This window comes from Mobula birostris, chromosome X (genome assembly GCF_030028105.1).
Source record: "Mobula birostris isolate sMobBir1 chromosome X, sMobBir1.hap1, whole genome shotgun sequence".
Lineage (NCBI taxonomy): Eukaryota > Metazoa > Chordata > Chondrichthyes > Myliobatiformes > Myliobatidae > Mobula > Mobula birostris.
The window spans coordinates 55,550,026-55,568,643 of record NC_092402.1 but is presented as its reverse complement, the minus strand read 5'-3'; the positions used below and the strand labels follow the sequence as shown (position 1 = coordinate 55,568,643).

The 18,618-nt window shown below is 43.7% G+C and overlaps 1 non-coding gene across 1 annotated transcript; it reads left to right on the top strand.

Moving 5' to 3' along the window:
* The first annotated feature begins 16,813 nt into the window (after positions 1–16,813).
* Positions 16,814–16,884, top strand: trnag-gcc (transfer RNA glycine (anticodon GCC)). The gene has a single exon. It is a non-coding gene; the product is annotated as a tRNA-Gly (tRNA).
* The last annotated feature ends 1,734 nt before the right edge of the window (positions 16,885–18,618 follow it).

Below are 18,618 nucleotides of genomic sequence, written 5' to 3'. Positions count from 1 at the left end.
AGCCTGGGTGCATGAGATCCAATGGCCAGGAAGGCGGTTCTGCAAGGCTTCATGGAGAGCGAAGGGCATGACAACGCACAGGAGTCACGGTCATCCACTGCGACCAAGCAAGATCCCAGTTGTAATGACTACTTCATACTGCTGGGCCCGGACTTCTGAGGTTGAGAGAGTGGAACTGCCCCAGTGCAAAGGCTTTACCTCTTTAAAAGCTCTCCTGCACAGGCTTCCTGTCCTCGTCAGATATGGCAGACGACCAACCAATGTTGTCATAGTTGAAGTCTGGGTCTCAGTGACATAAAAACGTTCCCAGCTTTGTCAGGATGGGAATAGCGCACTGCAAATGAAACTTCCAGCTCATACACAACATTTAATACAGAGACACAAGAGGTTCCACAGAAGCTCAAATAGAGCGGCAAAGTGCTGAAGGAACTCAGCAGGTCAAGCAACATCTATGGAGAGGAATAGTCAGGATGATAGTCTGGTGGTAGACCTGAGGAGAGCTAAGGTACCGGTGACACCTGTTTCCATCCGGGGGTCAGTGTGGACATGGTGGAGGATTACAAATAGACAATAAACTGGACTGATCAAAGAACACTGAGGCTGTCTACAAGAAGGGTCAGAGCCGTCTCTATTTCCTGAGGAGACTGAGGTCCTTTAACATCTGCTGGACGATGCTGAGGATGTTCTACGAGTCTGTGGTGGCCAGTGCTATCATGTTTGCTGTTGTGTGCTGGAGCAGCAGGCTGAGGGTAGCAGACACCAACAGAATCAACAAACTCATTCGTAAGGCCAGTGATGTTGTGGGGATGGAACTGGACTCTCTGACGGTGGTGTCTGAAAAGAGGATGCTGTCTAAGTTGCATGCCATCTTGGACAATGTCTCCCATCCAGTACATAATATACTGGTTGGGCACAGGAGTACATTCAGCCAGAGACTCATTCCACCGAGATGCAACACAGAGCATCATAGGAAGTCATTCCTGCTTGTGGCCATCAAACTTTACAACTCCTCCCTTGGAGGGTCAGAACACCCTGAGCCAATAGGCTGGTCCTGGACTTATTTCCTGGTGTAATTTACATATTACTATTTAACTATTTATGGTTTTATTAATATTTATTATTTATGGTGCAACTGTAACGAAAACCAATTTCCCCCGGGATCAATAAAGTATGACTATGACTATGACTATGAGACCCTTCCTCAGGACTGGAGAGAATCCAGGGGAAGTTCATGAGAATGATCCTGGTAATAAAAGAGTTAATGTTTGATGCCAACACACATCAAAGTTGCTGGTGAATGCAGCAGGCCAGGCAGCATCTCTAGGAAGAGGTACAGTCGACGTTTCGGGCCGAGACCCTTAGTTCTGTCGAAGGGTCTCGGCCCGAAACGTCGACTGTACCTCTTCCTAGAGATGCTGCCTGGCCTGCTGCATTCACCAGCAACTTTGATGTGTGTTGCTTGAATTTCCAGCATCTGCAGAATTCCTCGTGTTTGCAATATGATTCCTCTGGGCTTGTACTCACTGGAGTTTAGATGAATGAGCGGCGATCTCATTGAAACCTATCGAATACTGAAAGGCCTAGATAGAGTAGATGTGGAGAGGATGTTTCCTATAGTGGTGGAGTCAAAGATCAGAGGGCACAGTCTCAAAGTAGAGAGGTGTCTCTTTAGATCAGAGATGAGTTTAGTCAGAGTGTGGTGAATCTGTGGAATTCGTTGCCATATGAATTGTGAAGGCCAAGCTATTGAGTATATTAAAAGCAGAGGTTGATAGGGTCTTGATTAGTAAGGATGTCAAAAGTTATGGGGAGAAAGCAGGAGAATGGCGTTGAGAGGGAAAATAAATCAGCCATGATGGAATGGTGGAGCAGACTTGATGGGCCAAAAGGCCTAATTCTGCTTCTATGTCTTATGGAATAGAAAGGAGCATAATGCAGAATCAAAGGGCTGGGGGAAGGGAAGGGTTACAGGCTGACGTGAGATGGGGTAATGCAGGTGAGAGAGGGGATGGTAAGTAGACGGATGGTGGGAAAAGCTAGGAGGTGATTGGTGGGAGAGGTAAAGTGATGAAAAAGATGGAAGCTGACAGAAGAGGGCAGTAGACTATGGAGTAAACTGACGGAGGTGGGAAACCCAGGGAGGAAATTATGGGTGACGGGCAGGTCATGAGGGCACACCTGGACATTACATAAGTAACTACATATAAATTTGTTGCCTTTTAATGTATTTATAGCTTAACATGATTTTGTAATGACACCATAGTTGTTGACAATGTGGGGTCTTGCCAAAGTAGAGCAATCTACAGTATGGTATGAGGCAACGTGAAGATGGAGGATGAAATTACAGTTTCCTTGTCACACATCAGACAACAGATAAACTGCTCCTGTACGTGTGAGGATCAGGATACATGGCTATCACTTTTAACCCTGGCATGGGCTGCAATATGTTCCAGTAGCCCAGCTGTGAGTACCCATCTGTCTGTACATTTATGGTGAGCTCATTTTACATAACTATTTACAGACAAGGGCACGTCTAAATCGATTGGTACTTCACCATTGCAATCTTCATGTGCATTTTGACAGTGTCATTGGAGCCAATTTCCCTCAGTGTCACACCTGAATAATGCCCCCAAAACATGCACGCAATGTCGGAGAAAAATGGGGGCAAATTATTTATCTCCATTTTGCACGTGTGCAATAGTGCACACAAAGAGTGCATACCTTTACAAACGATTACATTTGCAACTTTCTTCAGTCATCATTGACCTCATACATTAACTCCATCTCTCTCTCCACAGACATTATCTGACTTGCTAAGTGTTTCCAACATTTTCTGTTTAATTTCCTAAGTGGCTTTTGCTTTGGGGTGTGTGTGTGTGTGTGTGTGCAATGGGAATTTAGTGCAATGTCAAAAGCCTCTGCAATCAGATTTCCTGTGACTGTCTATTTCTGGAGCAAACCTGTCCCAGAAAAATACTGTGGGTGCTCAATGGTATTTAGCTGCTATCTATTCAATAGAAGGAGGCTACTATTATGGTCATTTGCACCTAAGGTTGTAGTTTATGCCTCTTCTATACCTATGTGAAATGCCTTCATACCAAGTGAGAGAGGGCAGCTTTAGTCTGTGCCTTTTGCAATCACTTGGAGGTGACCGAGTGGAAAAAAACCACGTCCCGTTGGACAGCTGCTAAAGTTGTCTGCCTGAGCCCTCTCTTGCTGCCAAAAACACAGTAGAAATCCCCTCATTCCATACCAACTTGCAGCACCTCCCTGTCAGCACACCTGTTCCAAGACGCCTGGTGTACAATAGAGAAGCTACCACTTACCCTTCCCTCCTCTTACTCCTGCACTAACAAGAATTCTCCTTGAACGACAGGAGCCTTAAATGGCACAGTGAAGTACAGAAATCCAGTGATTCTGTGCCAACTGTCTGGATCAGAATATAATCAGTAAAGAGTCCACTGGGGTAGTTGAAGGCCCAATGTCTGTGCATCTGAGTCCACAGGAGGCTGGAGGCCGAAGAAGACGTGTGTGTGTGTGTGTGTGTGTGTAACAGGGTTTGCTTTGCTGTTGTTGTTTTGTTTGCTTGTTGTGTTCTGCGTCGTGGACATACTATGTTGCTGCCGGAATGTATGGTGATGCTTAAGAGTGTTGGTCGTTAATGCAAACGATGCATTTCACTGTATGTTTCCATATACAGTACTGTGCAAAAGTCTTAGGCACCCTAGCCATAGAAATAAAGTGTCGGAAGAAGGTCATGTCAGGGGGTAGGAGTATTAAGCATGTGATCAGGTGATGTGGGACATGGAGAAACAGGCAGGTGAACGTGGAGGGGCTGGGTTTGACACCCCTCATGTGGACGCATGAAGGCAGATCAGGATGTGAAACTGTTGGTGTCTGTGCAGAAGTAGGAGCCCTACTGGAGCTTAGATGCAGGACTCAGGCCCCTGAGTACAGGGTTTGTCTACTCAGCTGCTGTGTTTGAAGCTTTGAGCAGGAGATCCTCACCAATTATGCATATGCATCATAGAAAGCTTCATGCATTGTGGCTTAATATGGCAGCTTAGAGGAACAACATCTTATACTCCACCTGGGCAGTCTACAACACAGTGGCGTGATCGTTGAATTTTCCAGTTTTAGGTAACCCATAAGACCATAAGACAGAGGAGCAGAACGAGACCTTCCTGTCAGGTCGCTGGCAGGTGGTAAGAGTGGGCTCCCTCACCTCTGTCCCTCAACACACATGCCCCTCAGGGCTGTGTCCAAAGCACCCTCCTTTACTCGCTGTATACCCATGACTGTCGCCATCCACAGCTCCAATCTGCTAATTAAATTTGCTGACAGCACTACACTGATTGGCCTAATCGCAAATAATGATGAGGCAGCCTACAGAGAAGTCATCACCCTGACACAGTGGTGTCAAGAAAACAACCTCTCCCTCAATGTTGCAAAAACAAAGGAGCTGGTTGTGGATTACAGGAGGAATGGAGACAGGCTAACCCTTATTGACAGCAATGGATCTGGGGTTGAGAGGGTGAACAGCTTTAAGTTCCTCGGCATACACATCACCGAGGAACCCACGTGGTCTGTACATACCGGCTGTGTGGTGAAAAAGGCACAACAGCGCCTCCTTCACCTCAGACGGTTGAGGAAATTTGTTATGGGCCCCCAAACCTAAGGGCTTTCTGCAGGGGCACAATTGAGAGCATCCTGACTGGCTGCATCACTGCCTGGTATGGGAACTGTACTTCTCTCAATCACAGGACTCTGCAGAGAGTGGTGTGGACAGCCCAGTACGTCTGTAGTTGTGAACTTCCCACTATTCAGGACATTTACAAAGACAGGTGTGTAAAATGGGCCCAAAGGACCATTGGGGACACAAGTCACCCCAACCACAAACTGTTCCAGCTGCTACCATCCGGGGAACGGTACCACAGCATAAAAGCCAGGACCAACAGGCTCTGGGATAGTTTCTTCCAATAGGCCATCAGACTGATTAATTCATGCTGACACAATTATATTTCGATTCTATACTAACTATCCTGTTGTACATACTATTTATTATAAATTACTACGATTGCACATTGTACATTTGAACGGAGACATAACATAAAGATTTTTACTCCTCATGTATATGAAGGACGTAAGAAATAAAGTCAGTTCAATTCACTTGGCCCATCGAGTCTGCTCTGCTATTTCATCATGGCTGATTTATTTTCTCAACCTTGTTCTCCTGCCTTCTCCTAGTGACCTTTGACACCTTTACTAATCAGGAACATATCAACCTCCGCTTTAAATATACGCAGTGACTTGGCCTCCACAGCTGTGTGTGGAACTGAATTCCACAGTAAATCTGATCACTCCCTCCACCCACTAACCCATCCCTCCACACCCCCAACCACAACTACTTTATCATTTCCTGTCAGTCACCTTATGTACAGACACTCCTAGGCCCATCACGTTCCACACGATAGGCTTATTCAGAAAGTTAGAAGGCATGGGATCCAGGGAAGTTTGGCCAGGTGGATTCAGAATTGGCTTACCTGCAGAGGGCAGAGGGTCATGGTGGAAGGAGTACATTCAGATTGGAGGACTGTGACTAGTGGTGTCCCACAAGGATCTGTTCTGGGACCTGTACTTTTCATGATTTTTATTAACGACCTGGATGTGGGGGTAGAAGGGTGGATTGGCAAGTTTGCAGATGACACAAAAGTTGGTGGTGTTGTAGATAGTGTAGAGGATTGTCAAAGATTGCAGAGAGACATTGATAGGATGCAGAAGTGGGCTGAGAAGTGGCAGATGGAGTTCAACCCGGAGAAGTGTGAGGTGGTACACTTTGGAAGGACAAACTCCAAGGCAGAGTACAAAGTAAATGGCAGGGTACTTGGTAGTGTGGAGGAGCGGAGGGATCTGGGGGTACATGTCCACAGATCCCTGAAAGTTGCCTCACAGGTGGATAGGGTAGTTAAGAAAGCTTATGGGGTGTTAGCTTTCATAAGTCGAGGGATAGAGTTTAAGAGTCACGATGTAATGATGCAGCTCTCTAAAACTCTGGTTAGGCCACACTTGGAGTACTGTGTCCAGTTCTGGTCACCTCACTATAGGAAGGATGTGGAAGCATTGGAAAGGGTACAGAGGAGATTTACCAGGATGCTGCCTGGTTTAGAAAGTATGCATTATGATCAGAGATTAAGGGAGCTAGGGCTTTACTCTTTGGAGAGAAGGAGGATGAGAGGAGACATGATAGAGGTGTACAAGATAATAAGAGGAATAGATAGAGTGGATAGCCAGCGCCTCTTCCCCAGGGCACCACTGCTCAATACAAGAGGACATGGCTTTAAGGTAAGGGGTGGGAAGTTCAAGGGGGATATTAGAGGAAGGTTTTTTACTCAGAGAGTGGTTGGTGCGTGGAATGCACTGCCTGAGTCAGTGGTGGAGGCAGATACACTAGTGAAGTTTAAGAGACTACTAGACAAGTATATGGAGGAATTTAAGGTGGGGGCTTAAATGAGAGGCAGGGTTTGAAGGTCGGCACAACATTGTGGGCCAAAGGGCCTGTACTGTGCTGTACAATTCTATGTTCTATGTTCTATGTTCTGTGCAATGAACAGGATTTGATAAGTGATCTTGAAGTAAAGGAGCCTTTAGGAGGTAGTGACCATAATATGATAAGTTTTTATCTGCAAGTTGAGAGGGATAAAGGCAGATCAGAAGTGTCAGTATTGCAGTTGAACAAAGGAGACTATGGAGCCATGAGGGAGGAGCTGGCCAAAGTTGACTGGTTGGATATCCTAGCAGAAAAGACAGTGGAACAGCAATGGCAGGTATTTTTGGGAATAATGCACAAGGTGCAAAATCAGTTCATCCCCCGGAGAAGGAAGGATTCAAAGGGGGGAAAGTGGCCACAGTGGTTGACAAAGGAAGTCAGAGATAGCATAGCATTAAGAAAGAAGTATAACAGAGCTAAGGTGAGTGGGAAGACGGATGATTGGGAAATTTTTAAGGAGCAATGGAACTTAACTAAAAAGGCAATACGGGGAGAAAAAATGAGGTATGAACGCAAACTAGCTAGGAATATAAAGGAGGATGGCAAAAGTTTTTTTAGGTATGTGAAGAGAAGGAAGATCGTAAGAACAATGTTGGGCCCTTGAAGAATGAATTGGGAGAAATTGTTATGGGAAACAGAGAAATGGCAGACGAATTTAATATGTACTTTGGATCTGTCTTCACTAGGGAAGACACAAGCAATCTCCCAGATGTATGGATGGGCCAAGGACATAGGGTAACAGAGGAACTGAAAGAGATTGACATTAGGAAGGAAACGGTGATGAGTAGACTGATGGGACTGAAGGCTAACAAATCCCCAGGTCCAGATGGTCTGCATCCTAGGGTACTAAAGGAGGTGGCTCTGGAAATTGCAGATGCATTGGTGATCATTTTCCAATGTTCCTTAGATTCAGGATCAGTTCCTGAGGATTGGCGAATGGCTAATGTCATCCCACTTTTTAAGAAAGGAGGGAGGGAGAAAACAGAGAACTATCGCCCTGTTAGCCTAACATCAGTAGTGGGGAAGATGCTAGAGTCCATTATTAAAGATGAAATAGCGGCATATCTTGATAGCAGTGATAGGATTGGGCTGAGCCAGCATGGATTTACCAAGGGCAAGTCATGCTTGACTAATCTATTGGAGTTTTTCGAGGATGTAACCAGGAAGATAGACGCGGGAGATCCAGTGGATGTGGTGTACCTTGACTTTCAGAAGGCATTCGATAAGGTACCACATAGGAGATTGGTGGGTAAAATCAGAGCTCATGGCATTGGGGGGAGGATATTGACATGGATAGAAAACTGGTTGGCAGATAGAAAGCAAAGGGTAGCAGTGAATGGGTGTTTCTCGGAATGGCAGGTGGTGACTAGTGGGGTGCCACAGGGCTCGGTATTGGGACCACAGCTGTTTACGATTTACATCAATGATTTAGAGGAAGGCATTGTGAATAACATCAGCAAGTTTGCTGATGATACTAAGCTGGGTGGCAGTGTGACATGTGATGAGGATGTTAGGAGAATTCAAGGTGACTTGGATAGGCTGGATGAGTGGGCAGAAACTTGGCAGATGGCGTTTAATGTGAATAAGTGTGAGGTTATTCACTTTGGGAGCAAGAACAGGAAGGCAGATTATTATCTGAACGGTGTGGAGTTAGGTAAGGGAGAAATACAAAGAGATCTAGGAGTACTTGTTCATCAGTCTCCAGAGAGTTATGGAGGTGTGGAACATGCTGCCTCAGAAGGCAGTGGAGGCCAATTCTCTGGATGCTTTCAAGAAGGAGCTAGAGAGGTATCTTATGGATGGGGGAATCAAGGGTTATGGGGACAAGGCAGGAACCAGGTATTGATAGTAGATGATCAGCCATGATCTCAGAATGGCGTTGCAGGCTCGAAGGGCCAAATGGTCTACTTCTGCACCTATTGTCTATTGTCTATCACTTTATGGACATATAATCTATCTACAATATGTATATAATCTATCTACAATATGTATATAAGCTATCTTATGTCCTTATATTTATTATGCTTTTTAAAATCTTGTTGAGCTATTTTAATGTTGCATTGGATCCGAAATAGTAAAGCAGTACTGGAAATAACATTAAGCAATCTTGAACCTTGATGCATCTGTATAGGATGCTTTCTCTGGTGCAGCAATAAAAATTGGTGAGGGCCATCAGGGGCATGTTTTTTTCGGTGGAATCTTCACAAGAAGCAGAGGGGAGGAGGTGTGGGTTTACCTGACTTTGGGGTTCTGGCATTTTCTGTCTTGATCATAGTCATAGTCATAGTCATACTTTATTAATCCTGGGGGAAATTGGTTTTCGTTACAGTTGCTCCATAAATAATAAATAGTAATAGAACCGTAGATAGTTAAATAGTAATATGTAAATTCTGCCAGTAAATTATGAAATAAGTCCAGGACCAGCCTATTGGCTCAGGGTGTCTAACCCTCCAAGGGAGGAGTTGTAAAGTTTGATGGCCACAGGTGGGAATGACTTCCTATGACGCTCTGTCCTGCATCTTGGTGGAATGAGTCTCTGGCTGAATGTACTCCTGTGCCCACCCAGTACATTATGTAGTGGATGGGAGACATTGACCAAGATGGCATGCAACTTGGACAGCATCCTCTTTTCAGACACCACCGTGAGAGAGTCCAGTTTCATCCCCACAACATCACTGGCCTTACGGATGAGTTTGTTGATTCTGTTGGTGTCTGTTACCCTCAGCCTGCTGCCCCAGCACACAACAGCAAACATGATAGCACTGGCCACCACAGACTCGTAGAACATCCTCAGCATTGTCTGGCAGATGTTAAAGGACCTCAGTCTCCTCAGGAAATAGAGACGGCTCTGACCCTTCTTGTAGACAGCCTCAGTGTTCTTTGACCAGTCCAGTTTATTGTCTATTTGTAATCCTCCACCATGTCCACACTGACCCCCTGGATGGAAACAGGCGTCACCGGTACCTTAGCTCTCCTCAGGTCCACCACCAGCTCCTTAGTCTTTTTCACATTAAGCTGCAGATAATTCTGCTCACACCATGTGACAAAGTTTCCTACTGTAGCCCTGTACTCAGCCTCATCTCCCTTGCTGATGCTATGGCAGAGTCATCCGAAAGCTTCTGAAGATGACAAGACTCTGTGCAGTAGTATAATTTTTCCAGCTTCTATTGTACTTGAATTTTCATTTGGTGTGAAGGTTACAGAGGGAGAGGCTGCAGTGGGAGACTGCTCACTAGTGGTGGGCCGAGGAAAAGCAGGCACATTTCCTTAGTACTCCACAGAACATACGGTCATTTACTTTTATATAAATTATTTTATCTTCAACACCGTCCACAGCTCAAGACAGAGATTTATAATCAGTCTGGAATTAACGACAGACAGCAGCAGATTCAGTGGTTTGTCCAGGCAGATGTTTAGGGTTGAGACAATGGACTTCTAAAAAAATTCATTTTCAGAATGCAAACTTCTCTGTCTAGCCTCCCAATCGATATCGGGTCTCACCGCTGTAGAGGAAACTGCATCGGGAGCACCGGATGCAGTAGGTGACCCCAACAGATTCGCAGGCGAAGTGTTGCCTCACCTGGAAGGACCACTCGGGGCCCTGAATGGAGGTGAGGGAGGAGGTGGATAGGCACTTCTCCACCTGCAGAGGTAAGTCCCAGGAGGGAGACTAATGGGGTGGGATGAATAAACGAGGGAATCACAGATCCCTGTGGAAAGTGGCGACTAGAAGGGAAGTAAAGGTATGTTTGGCGTGAGGATTCCATTGAAGGTGGTGGAAATTGTGGAGAATGATGTGTTGGATTCCATTGTTATCAGACTCATGCACGTCCCTCCCATACACTAAAAGATGAATGCATGATCTCTCAGTCTACCCTGTTGTGGCACTTCCACTTTATCTGTCTACCTGCACTGCACTTTCTCTGTAATTGTCTCATTATATTCTACATTCTGTCTTCCTTTGTACTACCTTGATGTACTTAAGAATAGAACAATCTACCTGGATGGCACACAAAATCAGAAAACCAAAGACATAGGACAGAATTAGGCTATTTGGCCCATCGCGTCTGCTCCACCATTCCATCATGGCTGTTTTATTATCCCTCCCCAACCCCATTCTCCTGCCCTTTTTCAGTAACCTTGACACCCTTACTAATCAAGAACCTATCAACATCAGCCTTATAGGGCACCATGATAATGTAGCAGCTAGCACAATGCTATGATAGCTTGGGGCGTCGGAATTCTGATGCCATCTGTAAGGATTTTGTATGTTCTTCCTGTGAGCAAGTGGGTTTCCTCTGGGTGCTCCAGTTTCCTTCCACATTCCAAAGACATACCGGTTAGTTGGTTGGTCATTGTAAATCGTCCTCTGACTTGACTAGTGTTAAATGGGTGGGTTGCAAGGCAGTGTGGCTTACTGGGCTGGAAGGGCAAGCTCTGCACTGTATGTCTAAATAATGAATAAAATAAATACACCTTCACTTCCACAGCCATTGCTGACAACAAATTCCACAGATTTACCACCCTCTGGCTAAATAAATTCCTCCTCATCTCTGTTTTAAATGGACGTCTCTTGAATCTGAGGCTGTGCCCTCTGGTCCTAGACACATACACTAAAGGAAACATCCTCTCCATGTCCACACTATCTAGGCCTTTCAATATTCAATAGATTTCAATGAATCTAGCGATTCTTGAAAGATCATTACTAAAGCCTCCACAATCTCTTCAGCTACCTCTTTCAGAACCCGAAGGTGTAGTCCATCTGGTCCAGGTGACCTGCCAACATTCAGACCTTTCAATTTCCCAAGCACCTTCACATTAGTAATAGCAACTGCACTCAGTTCTACCCCCTGTTAGTGCCTTCCACAGTGAAGACTGACACAAAATACTTCTTCAGTTTGTCCGTCATTTCTTTGCCCCCCCTCCATTACTACCTCTCCAATGTAATTTTCCAGCAGTCCGATATCCACTCTCGCCTCTCTTTTACACTTTATATATCTGAAAATATTTTGGTATCCTCTTTTATATTATTGGCTAGTTTATTATCATATTTCATCGTTTCCCCCCTTTTGGCTATTTCAGTTGCCTTCTGTTGGTTTTTAAAAGATTCCCAATCCTCTATCTTCCCATTAATTTTTGCACTATTGTATACCCTCTCTTTTCATTTTGTGCTGTCTTTGACTTCTTTTGTCAGCCAGGGTTGTTTCATCCTCCCTTAAAAATAATTTTTCATCTTTGAGATGTATCTTTCCTATGTTTTCTAAATTGCCTCCAGAAATTCCAGCCATTGCTGTTCTGCTGTCATCCCTGCTAATGTCCCCTTCCAATCAACTTTGGCCAGCTTCTCTCTCATGCCCCTGTAATTCACTTTACTCAACTGTAATACTAACACATCTGACTTTATCTTCTCCCTCTCAACCTGCAGGGTGAATTCTATCATATTATGATCACTGCCTCCTAAGGGTTCCTTTACCTTAAGCTCCCTAATCAAATCTGGTTCATTACACAACACCCAGTACAGAGTTGACAATCTGCTCTAAAAAGCCATCTTATAGGCATTCTACAAGTTTCATCTCTTGGGATTTTCCCAGTCTACCTGTATATTGGGACTGTTCAATGGGCCTAGGACAGTGGGATAGAACCAAGCTTGAGCCTGATGGTGCATACTTTCGGGTTTTTATATCTTCTGCTCAATGGTAGGCAGAAGAAGAGAGAATATCCAGGATGGGAGGGGTCTTTTCATTGGCTGCTTTGTTGAGTCAGTGGGAATTGTGGATGGTTTAGTAAATATTCAACTACAAATTTAGGGAAGCCCAGAATGTCCCTTCTGTTGGATTTTCTCAAAACAATGGGCTATTTGGAGAGTGTTGAAACCGAGGATATAAATTACAATGCTACAATTAATCAGGGGTTTCAAGTAATGTCTGTGAGAGAGAACACAATGTATGCCCACTACCTGGCCTTCACAAGGTCTGCCAAGTCTAAGTCTAGATAGGAGTCATAATGGTTGCCAGTTCATCCATGGTGACATCATGTAGTCTGCTTTTCTGTTTATTTGAAAAAAAATTTGCAAATATGTAGTAACCTTAATATAGAGCCGTCGCTAAAGCTGTGTCACTGAGAAAGCTATTGCCTATTGCATGTTATTTTTATCAAGAATGAGGAAAAACATTGATGAGAAATATTTGGGAGCAAAAATGGTACCAAAAGAGTGTAGACTGACAGTGTTCTTTTCCTGTTTACAAAGTAGAAAAGGAGAGGTTTCGTAAACCATAGTCAGCCTTAACACACTCTATGCAAAGCTTGAGAAATAATAAGATGGAGTAGTTTTTCAGTGGTGGTATTCTTGTCTCTGTTTAGGAACTCAAAGATGCAATCCCTCATCCAGCTTAATCGACAATGAGGGAGTGGTGTACTCTCAGTTCCTCCAAATGCATATGTTCAAGGAAAAGTAATGGAGTTCTCCAGCTTTTGTTTTAAATATACATCAGGAAATGTCACTGAGACAATGGGCTCAAAATTCTCTTGATTTGGTAATCGGAGGCAGAGGATGATGGTAGAAGGTTTCTTTTGTGATTGGAGGTGTATCACAGGGATCAGTGCTGGGACCCTTGCTGCTTCTTGTGTACATTAATGATCTGAACATTATCATTGCTTTGTAGTTCTGCTTTGCATTGTGGGCAAGCTACGTTGGTGCCAGAATATGTGGCCACACTTGCAGGCCACTCCCAGCACATCCTTAGGAGTGTTGGTTGTTAACACAAGCAACGCATTTCACTGTGTGTTTCAAAGTACATGTGATAAAAAAAACTTGAACCTTGAATGAATGTAGCAGGTATAATTAGTAGGTCTGCAGATGATACAAAAATTGGCAATATTGTGGAAAGTGAGGAGGGCACTCTTAGGCTACGGAATGATATTGGTCATTTGGTAAAATGGGCAGAATAATGGTAGATGGAATTTAATCTTGATATGCATGAAGCGATTCAATTTAGGAGGACTAATAAGGGTAGAGTGGTTACACACCATAAATGGTAGGGCCCTATGGTGTATTGAGATACAGAGGGATCTTGGTGTGCAGGTCCCTGGAGGTGGCAGTACCGAACAGAGGGCACAAAATTATGAGAGGCACAGATAAACTTTTCTCCATGGCATGGCAGAGGTATCTACAACCAGAAGGCACAGATAAAAAGTGAGAGGTAGCAGGTTTTGAGAGGATCTGAGGAAGGTCTTTTTCCCATGGGGTGGGGGGGGGGGGGTTGGAATCTGGAACATACGGCCTGAGGGGGTTGTGGAGGCTGAGACTCTCACGACATTTGGGTATCTAGATGAGCACTTGAACCAGAAAGGCAGAGAGGGTATGAATCAAGTACTGGTAAATAATCAAGTACCATTATCATGGAAAAAGATGAGATTATGAACAGATGGACTGAGTATATTCAGGAATTGTTCGAAGACAATCGAGGTGAAAAACCAGAAATTAAGAAAAACATTGAAGGTCCAAATATTTTAAAATCTGAAGTTCGTAATGCAATAAATAAGATGAAGAAAGGAAAGGCAGCAGGTCCTGATGAATTAGTAATGGAATGAATTACCGCCCTTGAAGACTATGGAATTGAAAAACTTACTGATTTAATCAATGAACTTTATGAGACTGGAATAATACCAGAAGAGATGAAAAAATCTGTACTTATCACTCTTCCTAAGAAAGCTGGCGCAATAGAATGTGAATTACTTAGGACCATAAGTTTAATGAGTCATATCACCAAGATACTTCTAAGAATTTTGATGACAAGAGCTAAAAGTAAGATACAAGCTGATACAAGTTGAAATAAGCAAAGAACAATGTGGTTTTGTGAAAGACAAAGGTACAAGAAACACGATATTGATGTTAAGGATACTATCAGAACGAGCTATTCAAGTGCAAAAAGATTTGTTTGTTTGTTTTATCAACTACACAAAAGCATTTGATAAAGTGAAGCACAATAAGTTATTTGAAATATTACAGGAAACTCTAGATGTAGATTCGAAAGACCTCTGCCTAATCAGAAATCTGTACTGGGAACGAACTGCCACTGTAAGAATAGATGGAGAAGTGAGTCAGTTTACGAAAATCAAGAGAGGCGTTAGACAAGGGTGTGTTTTCTCCCCTGATTTATTTAATGTGTACAGTGAAACAATATTACAAAAAGTAAGAGACATCTTGGGAATCAAAGTTGGCAGTGAAAACATCAATAATTTCAGATATGCAGATGACAATTGCAAGTACGGAGGAAGAACTACAAAACTTAATTGATATAATTGTTGAAGAAAGTACAAAAATGGGTCTATCTATCAATTGCAAAAAGACAGAATGTATGGTGATATCCAAAAAGAAGGAGAATCCTATCTGCAGGCTGAGAATAAATAGGGAAGACATAAAACAAGTACAGAACTTTTGCTACTTAGGAAGCTGGGTGACATCAGATGGCAGGTGCGACTTGGACATCAAAAGAAGAATAGGGATGGCAAAAGACACCTTTAGGAGAGTGAAGAGTATACTGACCAATACTAAACTAGGCATGACAACCCACCTCAGAGTACTGAAATGTTACATTTATCCAGTTATGTTATACGGCTCAGAATGTTGGACAATATCTAGTAACATGAGGAAACGAATTGTAGCAGCAGAGATGTGGTTTTTGAGGAGTATACAAAGAATATCATGGATGAAACGAATATCTAACGAGGATGTCATGAACAGAGCAAACACAAAAAGAGAAATAATGTATGAGATCATGAAAAGGCAATGTAACTTTATTGGACATGTGATTAGGAAAGAGGAGTTCGAATGCACGGTAATTATGGGAAAGATTGAAGGGAAGAAAGCAAGAGGAAGACAAAGACAAATGATGATGGAGACAGCAGCCTGAGAACTGGAAGTGAATACCAATGAATTGATCCACTTGACCCGAAACAGGAGTGTGTGGGCCATGGTAGTTAAAGCTCAAACTGGGCACGGCACCTGATGATGATGATGGTGATGACTGGTAAATAGATGGTCTCTTGGGGCATCAATAGACAAGTCGTGTTTGATGAACTCAACTAAATATTTTGAGTAAAAACACTAATGCTTTGGAAAAAAAGCACTAATGCTTTATATCGTATATACTTTATTGATTATACTGTATATATACACCCAGTGGTCATTGTATGATAGTGGGTTTCTGCTGCTGTAATCCATCCAATTCAAGGTTTGATGTGTTGTGAGTTCAGAGATGTTCTTCTACACACCACTGTTTAACATGTTGTTATTTGAGTTCCTGTCACCTTGAACCAGTCTGGCCATTCTCCTCTGACTCCTCTCATTAACAAGGCGTTTCCTCCCACAGAACTGACACCAAGCGGATTTTGTTGTTTTGTTTTTCGCACCATTCTCTGTAAACTCTAGAGACCATTGTACATGAAAAGTCCAGGAGATGAGCATTTTCTGAAATAGTCCCATTTGGCACCAACAATCATTCCACTGTCAATGTCACTTAATCACATTTCTACCCCATTCTGATGTTTGGTCTGCACGTTTCCGTGCATTGAGTTGCTGCTACACGATTGGCTGATTAGGTATTTACATTAATGAGCAAGTGCAGATGTGTACTTTAAATAAAGTTGCCACTGGGTGTATCTAATAGGAAGGAGATGAAAAGTGCGTTTTATCGATGTATATTTTGATAAGGAGATCTGTTATGGTAAATTAATGTACATTGATATTAAAAGCAATGTTTACTGACATAGCAGTGGACTGAAAAAAAAAACAAGGGGAGTAAATAGCCTACCTTTGGGATACTGGGATGCGAGGAACCGTGGGCTCTGGGGTCTCGAGTTAGAACACTTTTATTTGAATTGTGTTTGGAACAAGGCGACCCCCGAGATAGGAGGCCCAAGTGTGGAAGTTTTCCGATGGGGAAATGAAATGACGCATAAAAGTCCCGTTATACTCGGGTTAGTAATGTCCTCAATCACATCCGCGGACCGACCGTTACTCCACTCGCTACCGGTGGAAGGGGAGACAACGACCAACTACCTGTGCTATCGCCAAAGATGGATTTGTACTCATCAGAATTTACATTTACATTAACACACCGACTGTATGAGGCGGAAATCTACGTGGTGAATAGTTTTCTTGCCGTGATATAGTACACCAGTAGTTTTCATCCCGTGAAACTGTAAATGACGAATTTTTCAAAAATTGATCTCGTATATCCAGGAGTTGAGAAGCCCCTCTAAGGAGCATCGGTGGTTCAGTGGCAGAATTCTCGCCTGCCACGCGGGAGACCCGGGTTCGATTCCCGGCCGATGCATTATTTTGCCCTCGCAAAAAAATCTGTTAAACGCAAATGATTTGCGTTTATTTAATTTATTATTATTATTCATTAATTTATTTACTTTGAACTTGCGTTTAAATAAAAGGGAATTTAATTAAATATATTAATACACATTAGACTTCTGGGCTCCCCTTCCCCCTTCTCTTTCTCCCCAGGCTTCCCGTCCCATGATCCTCTCCCTTCTCCAGTCTGGTATCTCTTTTGCCTATCACCTGTCCAGCTCTTGGCTCCATCCCTCCCCCTCCTGTCTTCTCCTATCATTTTGGACCTCCCCCTCCCCTTCCCACTTTCAAATCTCTTACTATCTCTTCTTTCAGTTAGTCCTGCCGAAGGGTCCCGGCCCAAAACGTCGACTGTACCGCTTCCTATCTATGGAGGGAAATGACCAGTCAACGTTTTGGGCCAAGACCCTTCATCAGAACCGAAAAGGAAGAGGGCAGGGGCCAGAATAAAAAAAGTAGAGCGAGAGAGAGGAGCAGGAGCTGGCTAGTGATAGGTGAAATGGCGGTGGGGGGAGGGAATGGAACAACATGAGAAACTGGGAGATGAAAGATGGAGAAGGTGAAGGGTTGAAGGAAAGAATCTGATAGGAGAGGACTAAGCTGTGGACTAATGGGGAAGGGAACTAGAGAGAGGAAGGTGTGGTTGAATTGCAGGTCATGAAGGTGGAAGAAAGGAAAGAGACGGCGTAAAGGGACCGCAGGGATATGGGATAACAGAGGGAATAAGACAGAGAATAAATTAAGCTTTCAGATTTTGCAAGTAACTGATGGTGCTCTTGTGATTGGTTTCAATATGTATTATTGTGACCCAGTGACTAAACAGCAGTGGTGAGGTTACATGACCTGAAAACAGTTATGTGGACTTGGTGATGACTTGATGAGGTCACATGGACTTGTGGTCATCATTCCAATATGCTTAATTGAGGAAGTTGTAACAGGAAACTCCATAAGATTGTAGGTACAGAATTAGACCATTTGGTCCATCAAGCCTACTCCGTAATCCCATCATGGCTGATTTATTATCCCTCGTAACCCTGTCCATCTGCCTTCTCCACGTAACCTTAACGCCCTGACTAATCAAGAACCTATCAACTTCTACTTTCAATATACCCAATGACTTGGCCTCCACAGCCATCTAAGGCAATGAATTCCACAGATTCACCACCTTCTGGCTAAAGAAATTCCTCCTCATCTCCATTCTAAATGAATATCTTTGTATTCTGAGGCTGTGCCCTCTGGTCCTAGACTCCCCAACTACAGGAAACATCCTCTCCACATCCACTTTACCTAGGCCTTTCAATATTCGATAGGCTTCAATGAGATCCCCCCCCTGCCCCCATTCTGCTAAACACTGGTAAGTGCATGCCCAGAGCCAACAAATGCTTCTCATACATTAACCCTTTCATTGCAGGATCATTCTCATGAGCTTAAGGATCTCAGTAGGAATACAGTCTTCTCCCAAAGCCTTGTTACCTTTGAGCTGGGCTCTGGCGTCCTCGATGTCTTGCTGGTCAGGAATGGCAGTGAGGCTGAAATGGAGAGGCTGCTCTGGGATGGAGATGAAGATGCTCACACCAACGACTGAGTCACGCTCCAGGAGGTCTTCAACGTGCTCCTTCCAGAGGGAATTGACTGCCTCTCTCTTCCTGATGAGATCACACGTCTCTCCCCATTCCATGTGTGTCATGGCTATCATCAACTTGCTGAG